This window comes from Hippopotamus amphibius, chromosome 5, assembly GCF_030028045.1.
Source record: "Hippopotamus amphibius kiboko isolate mHipAmp2 chromosome 5, mHipAmp2.hap2, whole genome shotgun sequence".
NCBI classification, from domain to species: Eukaryota; Metazoa; Chordata; class Mammalia; order Artiodactyla; family Hippopotamidae; genus Hippopotamus; species Hippopotamus amphibius.
In genome coordinates, this window is record NC_080190.1 from 71,252,338 (window position 1) to 71,267,483 (window position 15,146).

The 15,146-nt window shown below is 33.3% G+C and overlaps 1 long non-coding RNA gene across 1 annotated transcript in view; it reads right to left on the minus strand.

The window, feature by feature from the left end:
* Positions 1 to 2,683: 2,683 nt before the first annotated feature.
* Positions 2,684 to 15,146, minus strand: part of LOC130853593 (uncharacterized) — a 156,432-nt gene continuing 143,969 nt past the window's right edge. The window contains exon 3 of the long non-coding RNA XR_009053818.1: positions 2,684 to 2,740. This is a non-coding gene — a long non-coding RNA (uncharacterized LOC130853593). The remainder of the gene's footprint in view (positions 2,741 to 15,146) is intronic.

Sequence of the window (15,146 nt, forward strand, 5' to 3'; positions counted from 1 at the left end):
ATGTAGTTGTAGCTTTGGTGTGTCTGTGGGAGGAGGTAAGCTCGGGATCTTCCTACTCTGCCCTCTTGATCCCTCCCTTACATTGAAAGATAATTTAAATTGAACTATGCAATAAATTTTATAAGATAAATTGGTGAAACTGGCCACTAGTGAGAATTGAAGATAAATTTTTAAAATACCAGTTGCATCACTTTGAATGAGTGTTAAAGATTAATATACTGAGCTTGCTGAAGGTTTTTTTAAATGTTTTCTTCCATTTCTATTAACCTACTTCTGTGAGACTGGTTACTAAAGTATCATTCAAACTAAACATAGATATATTTAAATATATTAGCCTATACAAATAATGTCATCAATCCAACCTGATTAAATAATTTAACATGTAGAAATCCAGATCCATTGTCACATCAAAAATGTAAAATATTGATATACACATTCTTTTTTTTTCTTTTATAAATTTTTTTATTTATTTATTGGCTGTGTTGGGTCTTCATTGCTGCACCTGGGCTTTGTCTAGTTGCGATGAGTGGGGGCTACTCTTTGTTGTGGTGTGCGGGCTCCTTATTGGTATGGCTTCTCTTATTGCAGAGCACAGGCTCTAGGTGCATGGGCTTCAGTCGTTGCAACACATGGGCTCAACAGTTGTGGCTCACGGGCTCTAAAGCACAGGCTTAATAGCTGTGGCGCACTGGGCTTAGTTTCTCTGCGGCATGTGGAATCTTCCTGGAGCAGGGATCGAACCCGTGTCTCCTGCATTGGCAGGCGGATTCTTAACCACTGCGCCACCTAGGAAGTCCTTGATATACACATTCTTAATTCAAAATGTGTACTAGATATTTAATATGAGGAATTGTTTTTATTTATTTACTTATTTACTTTTATAAATTTATTTATTTATTTATTTATTTATTTATTGGCTGTTTGGGGTCTTCCTTGCTGTGTGCGGGCTTTCTCTAGTTACAGCAAGCAGGGGATGCTCTTTGTTGCGTTACACGGGCTTCTCAGTGCAGTGGGTTCTCTTGCTGTGGAGCATGGGCTCCAGGCACACCGGCTTCAGTAGTTGTGGTGCACTGGCTTAGTTGCTCCTCGGCATGTGGGATCTTCCCAGACCAGGGATCAAACCTGAGTCCCCTGCATTGGCAGGCAGACTCTTAACCACTGCACCACCAGGGAAGTCCAGAAATTGCTTTTGATTCAAATATTTTGTTTACTTAAGACAGAGGAATAACAAAAATCGTAAATGTAACAGTGACTATATTAATTACCTATACATACACTTTTGATAAACAGTATGTGCAGTGTTTATGATTATTTTCTTTTTCCCTATGTTTTACCTAGCCTGGCTACATTTTTTAAAACTGTAATTTTATGACTACTGAATCTGATAAAACAATTAGAACATGTATTATGTATGTTTTTATTTTTTATTTCATTTTTATGCTAATTTTTATTGTATTTTTACAAAAGTATTGGTACCTGATGAAATGGAAGTAAAAATAACTGGCCCTTCACCACCAATAGTTTGAGAAGAACTGGGCTATGTTAATAAACATTTCTGAGCTTCCATTTTCCCATTTATATAGGGAATGTAACAATGCCTGTTTTTCAAGATGTAATTGTGACAACAGGAGGGAGACATAACTAAGGAATTTTTAGGCTATTTTTTTTTCTTTACACAGTCCAGTCCCTCTAATGCAGACACCTTTTTCCATAACCAATCTTTATAGTTGGTCAAATAGATTCTACTACCAATGGCTTTTCCTGATCGCCATCCCATATAACACTCAAAACAAGTGAATTACTTCTTTATCTATATTCTATAGGTATCTTTCTCATATTAATTGAAACTAATAGTTGCCATTTTGACCATTTTCTAAATGCAAAATACTATATTAAATTTGGGGGATATAATTTCATTCAATTCTTACATTTCTCCAATAAAATGCACATATTATATCACCATTTTCTAGACAAAAATCCCTGAGAATCAGAGAGATTAAGCAATTTGTCTAAAGTTGCACAGCTAGAGGAAAAAAAAAAAGAATTTGAACCGACATTGGTCTGACTCTAAAATTGTAATATTGTTTCATACATTCTTCAACTTATTATCTTTAACATGTGATATAGTGGCCAGTATCATTGTTAAAGAGATACCTGTTAAATACATGAATCATTCAATGAATGTAGAAATGACTACATATGATTTGAAGTAGTAGGAATTTTAGCTTTATTAACACATAAACATTTAAATCAGAACTGATTTTTCAATGTTATTTTCTCAAAATTAGTTTTGTTTTCATTAGGTTTCGTGAACACAGAAAATTATTTTATTAACTCAAAATAAATACATATAATGACACAGTAAATTGAGCAGTCCTGTTTTAGAAGTTCATTACTTCATGATAACACATATGGATAAAGAGAAAATTGAGAGTTTTGTAATTTGGTGGGGGAGAAAATAAAAGTTATTGCAATATTCATTTAGGAGACTCTGATCTTATAAATTGGAGATAGTGAACCTGATAAATCTGGTCCCAATTCAGATACTTTTTCTATAAATGTCTTGAGGGCATACACTTTATCTTGTTCGTTATTGTATCCTGTACAGTGTCTAGTGTAAGGACAAATGCAAATTAAAAATAGAAAGCTTAATTCTCCCTGTTGAAAATAAGAAAAGAGACTACTCTCTCCGGTTTCTTAAAGCACACTAGTTCTGTGCCTCTAAGTCAAAGGAACTGATCTAGAACATACAATCAAAACAAATACAGATCAAATGAAAACAAAATACTCATTTTTCTTCTCACAACCTATTTCTGAAAATATTTGTTCTATTGCTGTTTTGCCATTTAGATTTCTAACCATTCCTGATTCTCTAGGCTTCTGATCCTTTACCTTATTTTCTAATACGTGATCTCAATCTGACACCTGATTCTGCTCCTATAATGTTGGCTTTTGTTTCTCTCATTGAATAGCAGTCATGCCTGCTGTTTGGATTATATCTGATTTCTACTGTCATGCCAACTACCCACTGGAGTAAAGATCTATTTTGAGCCCTAGAATGTGAGTACTCTTGCAAAATTTCCAAACAAGGATCAGAGAAGCATTTTCAATAATCATTTTAATTATCTATAATAAATAAGGACATTTAGACTTAAATCTAAAGTCTCCCAGTTTTTGAGCAACAAAACCATAGCTAGGAAGCAGATTTTTCACAAGTACAATCAATTCTTTAATTATTTGCTTTTCGGTTTTCACTGGAAGGCATAATATGGTTTGCAGAAGCACACAAAAATTTAGATTAAATATATATACCCTTTTAAATAGAACCTGGGCCAACTATCCCCTCATGTGTGGGCTTGTTTATTTTCAGTTAAAAAACCTGAGTTCCTTAATAACAAAACTGAAAAAAATAAAACAAAATCACCTCCAGACACAAGTAGCAAGTCAAAACAATGAAATAAGCATTAATTGAAAATATCTTTTGTGGGCTTTTTCCCTCCCTCACAAGATTTATTGTTAGTTTTGGAATATTTTGTTTCTATTATCTGTAGAGAGAGGCAGCCCTTAGCTTATGAGGTAGACTTTTACTACTATTATCACAGTTTTTTAGATTTCTTGGAAAAGCTAACTTTTTGAAAGAGACAATTGACATAGAATGCTTATTAATTGATTTTTGCTAAGTGAAGGTGCTAAATATATACATTTAAAAAACCTGTCTTCTGTCATTGTAATTTTTTCAAGAAAGGACATCTCTACCACACAAACAAAAAACATAGTCTCAAAATGTAGCAGATGTGCCTAATTTGATTAAATCTAACTGTGTAAAAATTTAACTATGTTGTCCTTGCTTTTCCAGATAAAAAAAGAAAAAACAGGTTAATAAAAACTTCATCGTGGGCTCTGTACAGCCTGAACAAGTAACTATCATTTCTTTCCTGCACTATTCCAGTTCATTTTCACTGATTTCCTTGCTGATTTCCTTAGATCCCTGTTCTAAGTTATCCACTTAGACACAGCTTTAGAAAACAATCAATCAAATGGGTTATCTATTTTCAACCCATAATATTAAGAAAAAAGGCACTCACATAAGATTTTAGGAATACCTTAGGGAAAAGGTAAATTATTCCATTTCAGCAGACTATCTGGGCATAAAGGCATAGTGAGAAATAAAGCTAACAGATAAGAGCCAGGATAGGAATGTGTCCAGAGGCAGTAGGAAGTCTCAGAAGTTTGGGGACAAAACATGCAGAGAGAACTGAAACAACAGCCAAGAAACGCAATGGGATGCAGGAAGGCTGTGCTAAACATTTGTTATTGCTGACTGTCCAAAATCTAAACCTCTTCTGCTCCATTTTTGGAGAATATCCCTCCTTCCACTGTGAAGTTGAAGAGCCCAGGTTCTCTTTGGTCTTACTGCTTTCACAGCTATTTCTTGGCTACATGACATAACTTTGGTATATCCCAGCCAGAACTTATACTCCTGAACAAGCACTCCAAGACAAAAGGACTGTTACTATTCATTCCCGGTAGAATGACTTTACAAGTTGTAACCACAAAATCAGATGTTGTTATGCAAAATTACGTCAATGTAAAAATTCCTTAGTGCTAGGAAGTCAAATGTATACAAACACAACTGGTGTAGTGAGTAATATTAGGGATAATTTTACTACAGTTGGACGATTCATGTGTCTTGAACCTAAGGGTATATATTCAAAGCTTATCCCCTTTAAAGAGATGGGATTTCTTTTTTATGATGTTTATAATAGGATTTAGTGTGCTCCTCCTTGTTAAGGGCAATATCTAGACCACTGACCTAGCCAGGGGTCTTTGTATCTGTTAGGAAACTGTGCAGTGGATGGGAACATCAACTCGTTTAACATAAGACATGAGTTTATTTTCCCCTAGTTGGTAAAGGTAAGTATGCGGAATATAAAATCATTATAAGAATGATAAATCCAAATTATAGCATTAGTTATTGTGTTAAGGAATAATCAGTATATTTGATACGTTAAATATTTTAATGATTAAGAAACTGTATCATACCAAAATGTCTAGAAAAATGTATCTTTGAGTTTAACTTAAAATAAAAACTGTGTGATTTAGACTTACAGTTTTATATATATTTTTTATTATAATAAAATTTTATTTGCAAAATCAGTTGATAGGCCAGATTTGGTCTATGGCCATAGGCTGCTGACCCCTGTTCTAGAATATAAACTCTTTGAAGTTCTGCATTATTCTCAACAAGTATTATAGAGACATATTTTATTTTTCATTAAGAACTTTCATTGAGATACAATTGACACAATAAACTGCATATATTTAAAGTGTACAATTTGATTTTTTCTTATTAGTAATATTATATATGTATATAATTATAGTTTTGTATTTAAATTGTTCTAAATTTATAAACAGCATCAGAACAGTTAAGAAAACCTAATCAGCTTATTTATAAGTTCAGTGTAAATGATTTATAAGATTTACTTTAGTTCTTGGGAAGATTTAGTTTGGTAGTCAAACAATTTACATAATTAAAATCAAATATATTAAATTTATAAATCATTTTATAATGTTAATTGGGTTTAGTTAATTAAGTTTCACAATGAGACCAAACATTAATCAAAATCTCCTTAAAACTGGGTATTAAAATTCCCTTGATTTATAAGTAAAGTAATTCAACGTTTAAGTCAAACTTTAAAGTTTTACCCAAAAAACTACATTAAAATTTTAACTTAAAACTTGAATACTATTTTAAAATATGTGCGTAACTACTCTTTGCAGTGCACAGAACCCATTTCGAGTACATCGGGAAGCACACACTGAGCTCATTCACAGTAGCTGTGGTACCAGCGTCCTTGTATGACTTCATCTAGAACCAAGACACGACAATTTGCTTATTCAATATTTCCCATTGGAAATCCAGTGAAATTTAACAATCAGTGATTTTTTTAAAGCAGAAATGGAGAGGTCATATTGTCTAATGTGCCATCTTCTATCTTTCTAACTCTCCTAGCTTTCGTTTTTATGGTCTTTATTTTACACTCTGGCCTTTTCTATAGCCCACTCTGCTATATCACCTTCTTGCCATATACATGAATGCTGACACAAGCTCTGTGATGTTAAAATGATTAAGTACTTATACCACACAGTGACTATTTCTGCACTGGCACTACTTGTTTTTTGCTCTCTACATGGATCACTAAGATGTTAGCAATTTGATGACTCAGAATATTTCATTTTATTTTGGGAGCATAAGGGCAAACATTTGAGTTAACTGTACTTTTTACCTGAAGGCAAACTATCATCACTGTCCCCTGTACGGTCCTTTTTGGTTTCATTTGTTAGTTTGGTTTTCTTTTTTTCTTTTTTTTTTTCTTTTCTTTTATTAATTGATTTGGTGTTATTCCCATATTCTACTCTTTCCCCGATCCTAGCTGTAATCAACTATTATATATTCTAAGGTATCTTGTATTGTTTATTCTACTGCAAAATCCATATCGCTGTTATGAATGCATATTAGATATACATATACACACATATCACAATCTCACACTATTATATCTCACTATGTATAAGGAGATATTGTGATACAAATGTGCATGTGTGTATATATACATATATGTATTGATATGCCTCATTCTGTTTCTTAAATTTTTTACTAAGGCTTAAGTTTTAAAAATCTAGGCATATAATTGTGTTATTCTATGTATAACTTTTGCCTCTAATTATTACATAATATTCTAGCATGTGCATGCAGCTCATTTTGCCTATCCTAGTGATGAACAGTTGCTTCCAACGTTCCATTCCCACAAATACTGCAGTAATAACCAATTTTCACATATATCCTCTATGAACGTTACTGAGAATTTGTTTGGGTTGTAAACCTTGGAGCAGAATTGCTGTGCCATAGAAGGGCATATAATTAACTTCACAGAGAATGCATAATTGAGGTCCAGAATGGTTCAACCAGTCCACACTCCCCAAAACAATGCCAGAGCATGACAGTTCTGATACCAGTAAATACCCACCACCATCTGGAATTACCCAGTTTCCTATTTTTTTTCTTAGACAAATAGTACAAAATGATATTTCAGTAATTTAATTTGCTTTTACTGTTTACTAATTCTTTTGCACATCTCTTCATATAATCAAAAATTTTTGTTTGCTTTTTTGGAAATTACTCATTCATAAACGTTTATATACTTTCCAATTCACTCATTTATCTTTTTTACTTTGTAAAAAGCACCTTTTATTGAACAAAAGACATTTTTTATGTCATTAAATTCATCAGTATTACTTGAAATTCATGCTCTTAACGCTATGTTTAAGAATCCCTTTTTGCATCTGGTTTAAAAATGTTCTCCTAATTTTTAAAAATTATTAGATTCATCTTTCATATTTTAATCTTTAACTAGACTTTAACATATTTTAATGTCAAAAAGATCTACTTTTTATTTATTAAATGAAGCAATTTTACCAATACTATTTAAATATAATCTATCATTTCTATTGATACTTGATACAGATTTTTTTCATTAAATCCTGTGCATACTTGGTTCTCTCTCTGATCTCTCAGTTTTGTTGGCCTAATTTTTTAATCTTCTGTGGCAATTCAAAATTATTTTATTACTGTGGTTTTGTTGTAGCATGTCTTAGCTTTCAAAGAGCAGTATTTCCTCTTTAGTATTCTAAGGATGACTTAGCTATTCATGAAATTTTTCTGCACTTAAATTTAGAATATGTTTGAGTTCCTCAAAAAAAAAATCAAACTAGCATATTGTTTTTGGTTCGCATTTAGTTTATATATTAATTTGAGGAGAAACAACAACTATATTATTAAACATCATGTTACAAAAACCTCTCTGTTTATTCAGGCATGCTCTACAGCTTTCATCCTTGGGTATTAAAGGATTTTCTGTAGCAAAACCAACTTATGAATCTTGGTTGGATTGTTTTATAGATGTGCTGGTACTATGAATGATATCTAATTTAAAACACTATATTCTAGATGGATTGTTGCTGGTATAAAGAAATGAAATAGATGTTTTATGTCTTACATCTTGCAAAATTATTTTAATCTCTTATTTCATGAAAGTTTGTGTTGTTTTATTGACTTTTCCAGATAGATGCTTCAATTATATGTAAATAATGGCAGTTTTATATTCTTTTTCTTACTTTTTCCTTTTCTTTTTTCATTGCATTAAACTTTAGCATGCTTATCTGGCCCCAATCTTAAAAGCATGCATTCCTGTTTCCAATGTGAGATAATCAAATTCACACCAAGTTTTCAGTGAAGGAGTACAGAAAACTCACACAGTTAAGTAATGCTCCTGAAGAGACAGTAGGGGCTGAAGGTGAGAAGTATCATTAAATCCCAAATAAGGGAGAGTAGTTTGCATTAATTTGAAAAAAACTCTTCTCTGAGACAGTGATGGAACAAAAGAATGCTGTTGATACTACTATGGCTCCCTGAATGTGAGTTTAAAGTGATAGTCCTCTTGTAGTCAAGCAGATATTTTGAGGGTTTGTATTACTCACTTTGTTGAGTTATCAACTTGGATTTATTAAAGTTATTGATTTAATGACTTTTTAGAATATTTGCCAGCTTTTTTTAAACAACATGTATGATATCAGTCTGATTATAAAAACATAAATGTACTGTTGAACAATTAGAAAATACAGAAATATACACATATTTCAAATTTTCATAATATTATCACCTAAACAGATCCATATTACTGGGAAATTTTCTAGTTTCAGATGATAGAAACCTATCCCCAAGAAGTTAAATGAAAAGAATATATAAATATATATTTATTTTATTACATTATTATTGCTATTATCATCGTTTGTTCTCAATAATGGGTTGGTGATAACTTTAGACGTAGTTTGATCGAGGGTTTCAGACAAAGTCTTTAGGGCCCTGTCTGTTTTTCTCCAGTCCTAACCTTTGATTCCCTTAGCGTGTGCTTCTTTCTTGCCCGGTTCTCCTCATGTCAAGAGTCATAAGTTTATTGTAGCTCTCAGCTTATATGTCTACAGGTCATTATTTGAGAAGAAAGATCTCTCTTTTCTAAGATTCATCTATCAAATCTCAGAGAACACTTTAATTTTTTTAATCATGTATCCATTTCTGCATTAAGTGCTGGTTCCTGGAAGAAATACTCTGTGATTGAGGACAGGGACAAGAGTGAGAACAAGTTCTTATGAACCACAGGGAATGGGGGAATGGGGTTCTTATAGGCCATGAAAATTCTATCAGACAAAAGATGGGAAAGGGTACCAAAAAAGATGAACAGAAAGTTATCTTAAAATATTAATATCTTTATGTATTTCCTTCTGGAAATGTATGTGTATGCATGCGTACGTGGAATAGATAATACAGTACACATGTGCTTTCCACTTTGTATTATCACTTAGTATTTTGTCATAAAAATCCTGTTTGTTTAAAAAGCAAACACTAAAAATAGTATGATAGTCATAAAATATCATAATGTAATAATCATTGGTAAACAATGAGACTTTCTAATTTGTTTTCTTTTATAAATATATCATCATCAGAATGAATATTTTTTTTTGCATCCATGTTTACAAAAGTGAGTTTTTTTTCCTTAAAATAGATTCCAAGAAGTTGAATTACTCAATCTTTTCACAATTCTCATTTGTAGGTGTCATACTGTTGTCACTCCCCCAAATTAGTGCAAATTTCACTACATTTTTCTAGCATTAAATTCTAACACAAAATCGTTTGCTAATTTGATAGTCAAAAGTATCTAAATCATTTGAATTTGAATACTTAAATTTTGATACTTCTCTTTGTGATTTATTCATTTATGTTTTCTATATGTTCCTAGAGATTTTAATTTTCTACTCACAGACTTGCATGGACAGTCTCTAAATTCATCTTGTTAAGTCTTACTCAGATGTCAGAAAGAGTGCTAGAATATGGCCTTATTCACGTTTTTCCTTCAAAAACCAACCCTTACTGAAGTATTCATAGGCAGAATATTCTGGACCTGCAGATGATTATAAAATACAGATTCAAAGAGCGATACTACCAAGTACATTATATTATGTAGATTTATAGTTGGTCTATATGTTTCAACTCTATGAGGTCTTCTCAAAGTCTTAAAACACCTTTAACTAAATAATACTAATGTAACTTCCTTGTCTTTGCAGTGCAAAATTCAGATTTGATTATTGTTCAGCATTAAGGTTATTTGCTGATTAAATGTATCTTTAAGGTTGATGCTATGACTGCCTGGCTATAAAAATCTTATCAAAGCCTGAAGAGTTTCCAAGTGTTTGGAAGACACTGAAAGAGCATTTATAAAATTAAGAAAACATCAGGCAATTTAAGTGTCATTAATTTGAATCTGAATTTTTAATGTTATAGTAAAACTCAAATCTCTTTGAAATATCTTGGCTAATGTCACCATTCTTATGGCTCAGGTTTGCTCAGTGTTATTAAATAATTAAAATATTTCCTTAGATATGAATAAACATGTCCAAATTACATAGAACATTAACTTGCACTAATATTTGATAAAACCATTAGTATTTGCTGTGTTATGTGATGACACCTATGGCACCGTGGGTAAAATACAGAAATAGAAATTGAAAATGGTAGAGTCATGTGCCATCTTTGAAAATTATGAGTGCATTTTAAAGTGGAGATTGAAATGAACAAATGTAAAACCTATTCTAATTTGGCTTTGGGGCCTTCTGATGTCACCTCCCTAGGATGCTAGCAGTAAGTTACTTGACTCAGCACACAACTGATCCTGGTCAAAATAAGGAAGCAGCACATTAAAAGAGCATCTATTATTATTTTATCAGATATGCGCAGATAAGGAAACTGATAAAAGTTAGTTTAAATTTTTCTTTGCTATCACTAATATGTTGAGTATTGATTAGGTGTGTATACTGTAAATGTATTATTGTGCATGAAATTAATTGGGGGGCATTTTGAGAGGTATTTGTTACTCTTTATTTTCATCTTTTTTTTTGAAGTATAATTTACAATGTTGTGTTAGTTTCAGTTGTATAGCAAAGTGATTCATTTTTAAATATATGTGTGTATATATGTATGTATATGTGTATATACATATTCTTTTTCAGATTCTTTTACATTATAGGTTATTACAAGATATTGAATAAAGTTTCCTGTGCTATAGAGTAAGTCCTTGTTATTTGTTTATTTTATATATAGCAGTATGTATATGTTAATCCCGAACTCCTAATCTATCCTCCCTTCCCCTTTTGGTAACCATAAGTTTGTTTTCTATGTCTGTGGGTCTATTTCTGTTTTATATATAATGTCATGTGTATCCTTTTTTTTTTTTTTAGATTGCACATATAAGTGATATCATATGATATTTGTCCTTCTCTGGCTGACTTACTTCACTTAGTATGATAATTTCTAGGTCCATCCATGTTGCTGCAAATGGCATTATTTCATTCTTTTTTATGGCTGAGTAATATTCCATTGTGTGTGTATACATATATATATATATATATATATATATATACACACACACACATATATATATATCATACCTTCTTTATCCATTCATCTGTCCATGGATATTTAGGTTGCTTCCATGTCTTGGCTATTATAAATAGTGCTGCTATGAACATAGGGGTGCAGAAAAATTAGAGTTTTATCCTAACATATGCCCAGGAGTGGGATTGCTAGGTTATATGGTAGCTCTATTTTTAGTTTTTGAAGGAACCTCCATACTGTTCTCCATATTGGCTCTACCAATTAACATTCCCACCGACAGTGTAGGAGGGTTCCCTTTTCTCCACAGCCTCTCCAGCATTTTTTGATGATGGCCATTTTGACTGGTGTAAGATGACACCTCATTGTAGTTTTGATTTGTGTTTCTCTGATGATTAGCAATGTTGAGCATATTTTCATGTGCCTGTTGGCCATCTGTATGTCTTCTTTGGAGAAATGTCTGTTTAGATCTTCTGCCCATTTTTTGATTGAGTTGTTTGTTTCTTGACGTAAAGCTGCATGAGATGTTTGTATATTTTTGGAGGTTAAATCCCTGTTCGTCACTTCATTTGCAAATATTTTCTCCCATTCTGAGAGGTATCTTTTCATCTTGTTCATGGTTTCCTTTGCTGTGCAAAACCATTTAAGTTTTTTTAGGTCCCACTGTTTATTTTTGTTTTAATTTCCATTACTCTAGGAAATGGAGCCAAAAAGATATTGCTGTAATTTATGTCAGAGAGTGTTCTGCCTGTGTTTTCCACTAGGAGTTTTATAGAATCTAGTCTTATATTTACCTCTTTATTCCATTTTGAGTTTATTTTTGTATATTGCATTAGAGAATGTTCTAATTTCATTCTTTTGCATGTAGCTGTCCAAAATTCCCAGCACCACCTATTGAAGAGGCTTTTTTTATCTCCATTGTATATTCTTGCCTCCTTGGTTGTAGATTAATTGACCATAAGTGCGTGGGTTTATTTCTGGGCTTTCTATCCAGTTCTATTGATCTATATGTCTATTTTTGTTCCAGTACCATACTGTTTTGATTACTGTAGCTTTATATTATAGTCTGAAGCCAGGGAGCTTGATTCCTCCAGCTCTGTTCTTTTCTCAAGATTGCTTTGGCTGTTCAGCATCTTTTATATTTTCATACAAATTTAAAAATTTTTTTGTTCTAGTTCTGTGAAAAATTCCATTGGTGATTTGATAGGGATTGCACTGAATCTGTAGATTACCTTGGGTAGTACGGTCATTTTAACAATATTGCTTCTTCCAGTCCAAGAATATGGTATATCTTTCCATCTGTTTTCGTCATCTTCAATTTCTTTCATCAGCATCTTAAAATTTTTGGAGTACAGGTCTTTTCCCCCCTTAGGTAGATTTACTCCTAGGTATTTTATTCTTTTAGATGCAGTGGTAAATGGGATTGTTTCCTTAATTTCTCTTTCTGATATTTCATTGTTAGTGTACAGAAATGCAACAAATTTCTGTATATTAATTTTGTACCCAGCAACTTTACCAAATTCTTTTATGAGATCTAGTAGTTTTCTGGTAGTGTCTTTAGGATTTCCTATGTATAGCATCATGTCATCTACAAACAATGACAGTTTTACTTCTTTTCCAATTTGGATTCCTTTTATTTCTTTTTTCTTGTCTGATTGCTGTGTCTAGGACTTCCAAAACTATACTGAATGAAGTGGCAAGAGTGGGCATCCTTGTCTTGTTCCTGATCTTAGAGGAAATGCTTTCAGCTTTTCACCGAGTACAACGTTAGCTGTGTGTTTGTCATATATGGCCTTTCTTATTGTAAAGTATGTTCCCTCTTTGCCCACTTTCTGAAGAGTTTTTATCATAAACAGATGTTGAATTTTCTCAAAAGCTTTTTCTGCATCTATTGAGATGGTCATATGGTTTTTATTCTTCAATTTGTTAATGTGGTGTACCACATTGATTGATTGGTGGGCAATGAAAAAATCCTTGCATCACTGGGATAAATCTCACTCAGTCATGGTATATGATGCTTTTAATGTCTTGTTGGAGTTGGTTTGCTAGTATTTTGTTGACAATTTTTGCATTACTGTTCATCAGTGTCCATCAGTGATATTGGCCTGTAATTTTCTTTTTTGTGATATATTTGTCTGGTTTATTATCAGGGTAATGGTGGCCTAATGGAATGAGTTTCGAAGTGTTCCTTTGTCTGCAATTTTGGGGAATAGTTTTGAAGGATAGTTGTTAACTCTTCTCTAAATGTTTGATAGAATTCACCTGTGAAGCCACGTGATCCTGCACTTCTGTTTGTTGGGAGTTTTTTAATTACTAATTCAATTTCAGTACTGATAATTGGTTTGTTTATATTTTCTATATCTTCCTGGGTCAGTCTTGGGAAATTGTACCTTTCTAAGAATTTGTCTATTTCTTTTATTGGCATATATTTGCTCATAGTAGTCTGTTATGATCCTTTATATTTTGGTGAAGTCAGTTGCAACTTCTCCTTTTTCATTTCTGACTTTATTGATTTGGGCCCTCTCCCTTTTTATCTTGATAAGTTTATCAATTTTGTTTATATTTTCAAAGAACCAGCTTTTAGTTTCATTGATCTTTTCTATTGTTTTCTTCATCTCTATTTCATTTATTTCCACTCTAACCTTTATGATTTGTTTCCTTCTACTAACTTTGGGTTATATTTTTCTTCTTTCTTTAGTTGCTTTAGGCATACGGTTAGGTTATTTGAGATTTTTCTTGTTTCCTGGGATAAGTTTCTATCACTATAAACTTCCCTCTTAGAACTGCTTTTGCTGTGCCCCATAGGTTTTGGATCATCATGTTTTTATTGTCATTTGTCCTTGGGTGTTTGTTTTTTATTTCCTCTATGTTTCATTCAGTGATCCATTGGTTGTTTAGTAGCATATTGTTTAGCCTCCATGTGTGTTGTTTGTGTTTTAGTTTTTTTTATTTCTGGTGTCTTCCCCCTTATGGGTGATGCTGGTCTAGAGGCTTGTGCAGGCTTCCTGGCAGGAGGGGCTAGCACCTGTTCACTTGTGGGTAGAGGTGGGTCTTGGCCCTCTGGTATGAAGGGCCATGTTTAGGGGCATGTCTAGAGGTGACTATGGGCTCAGGAAGTCTTTAGGCAGCCTGTCTGCTGATGGGTGGGGCTGTGTCCCCACCCAATTTGTTGTTTGGCCTGAGGTGTCTGTCAGCATTGGAGCCTGCAGGCTATTTGGTGGGGCCAGGTCTTGGACCAAGATGTCAGCCTCCAGGAGAGCCCATGCAGATGAATGCTTCCCAATATGTCTGCCACTAGTGTTCCAGTCCCCAGGGTGAGCCACAGCTGCTGCTCCCCCCACCCCACCTCCACCCAGAGACCCTGCAGGACCAGCAGGTAGATCTGACATAGGCTCCTATCAAATTACTGCTTTTGCCCTTGGTCCTGGTGCACATGAGATTTTGTGCGTGCCCTTTAAGAGTGAAGGGTCTGTTTCCCCCAATCCTATAGAGCTCCTGCGATCAAGCCCCACTGGCCTTCCAAGCCAAATACTTTGGGGGCTCCTCTTGCTGGTGCCAGACCCCTGGACTGGGGGGCCTGATGTGAGGCTCAGAACCTTCACTCCTTTATGTTTTAGTTGTAGAAGATCTTTCCTGGTATTTT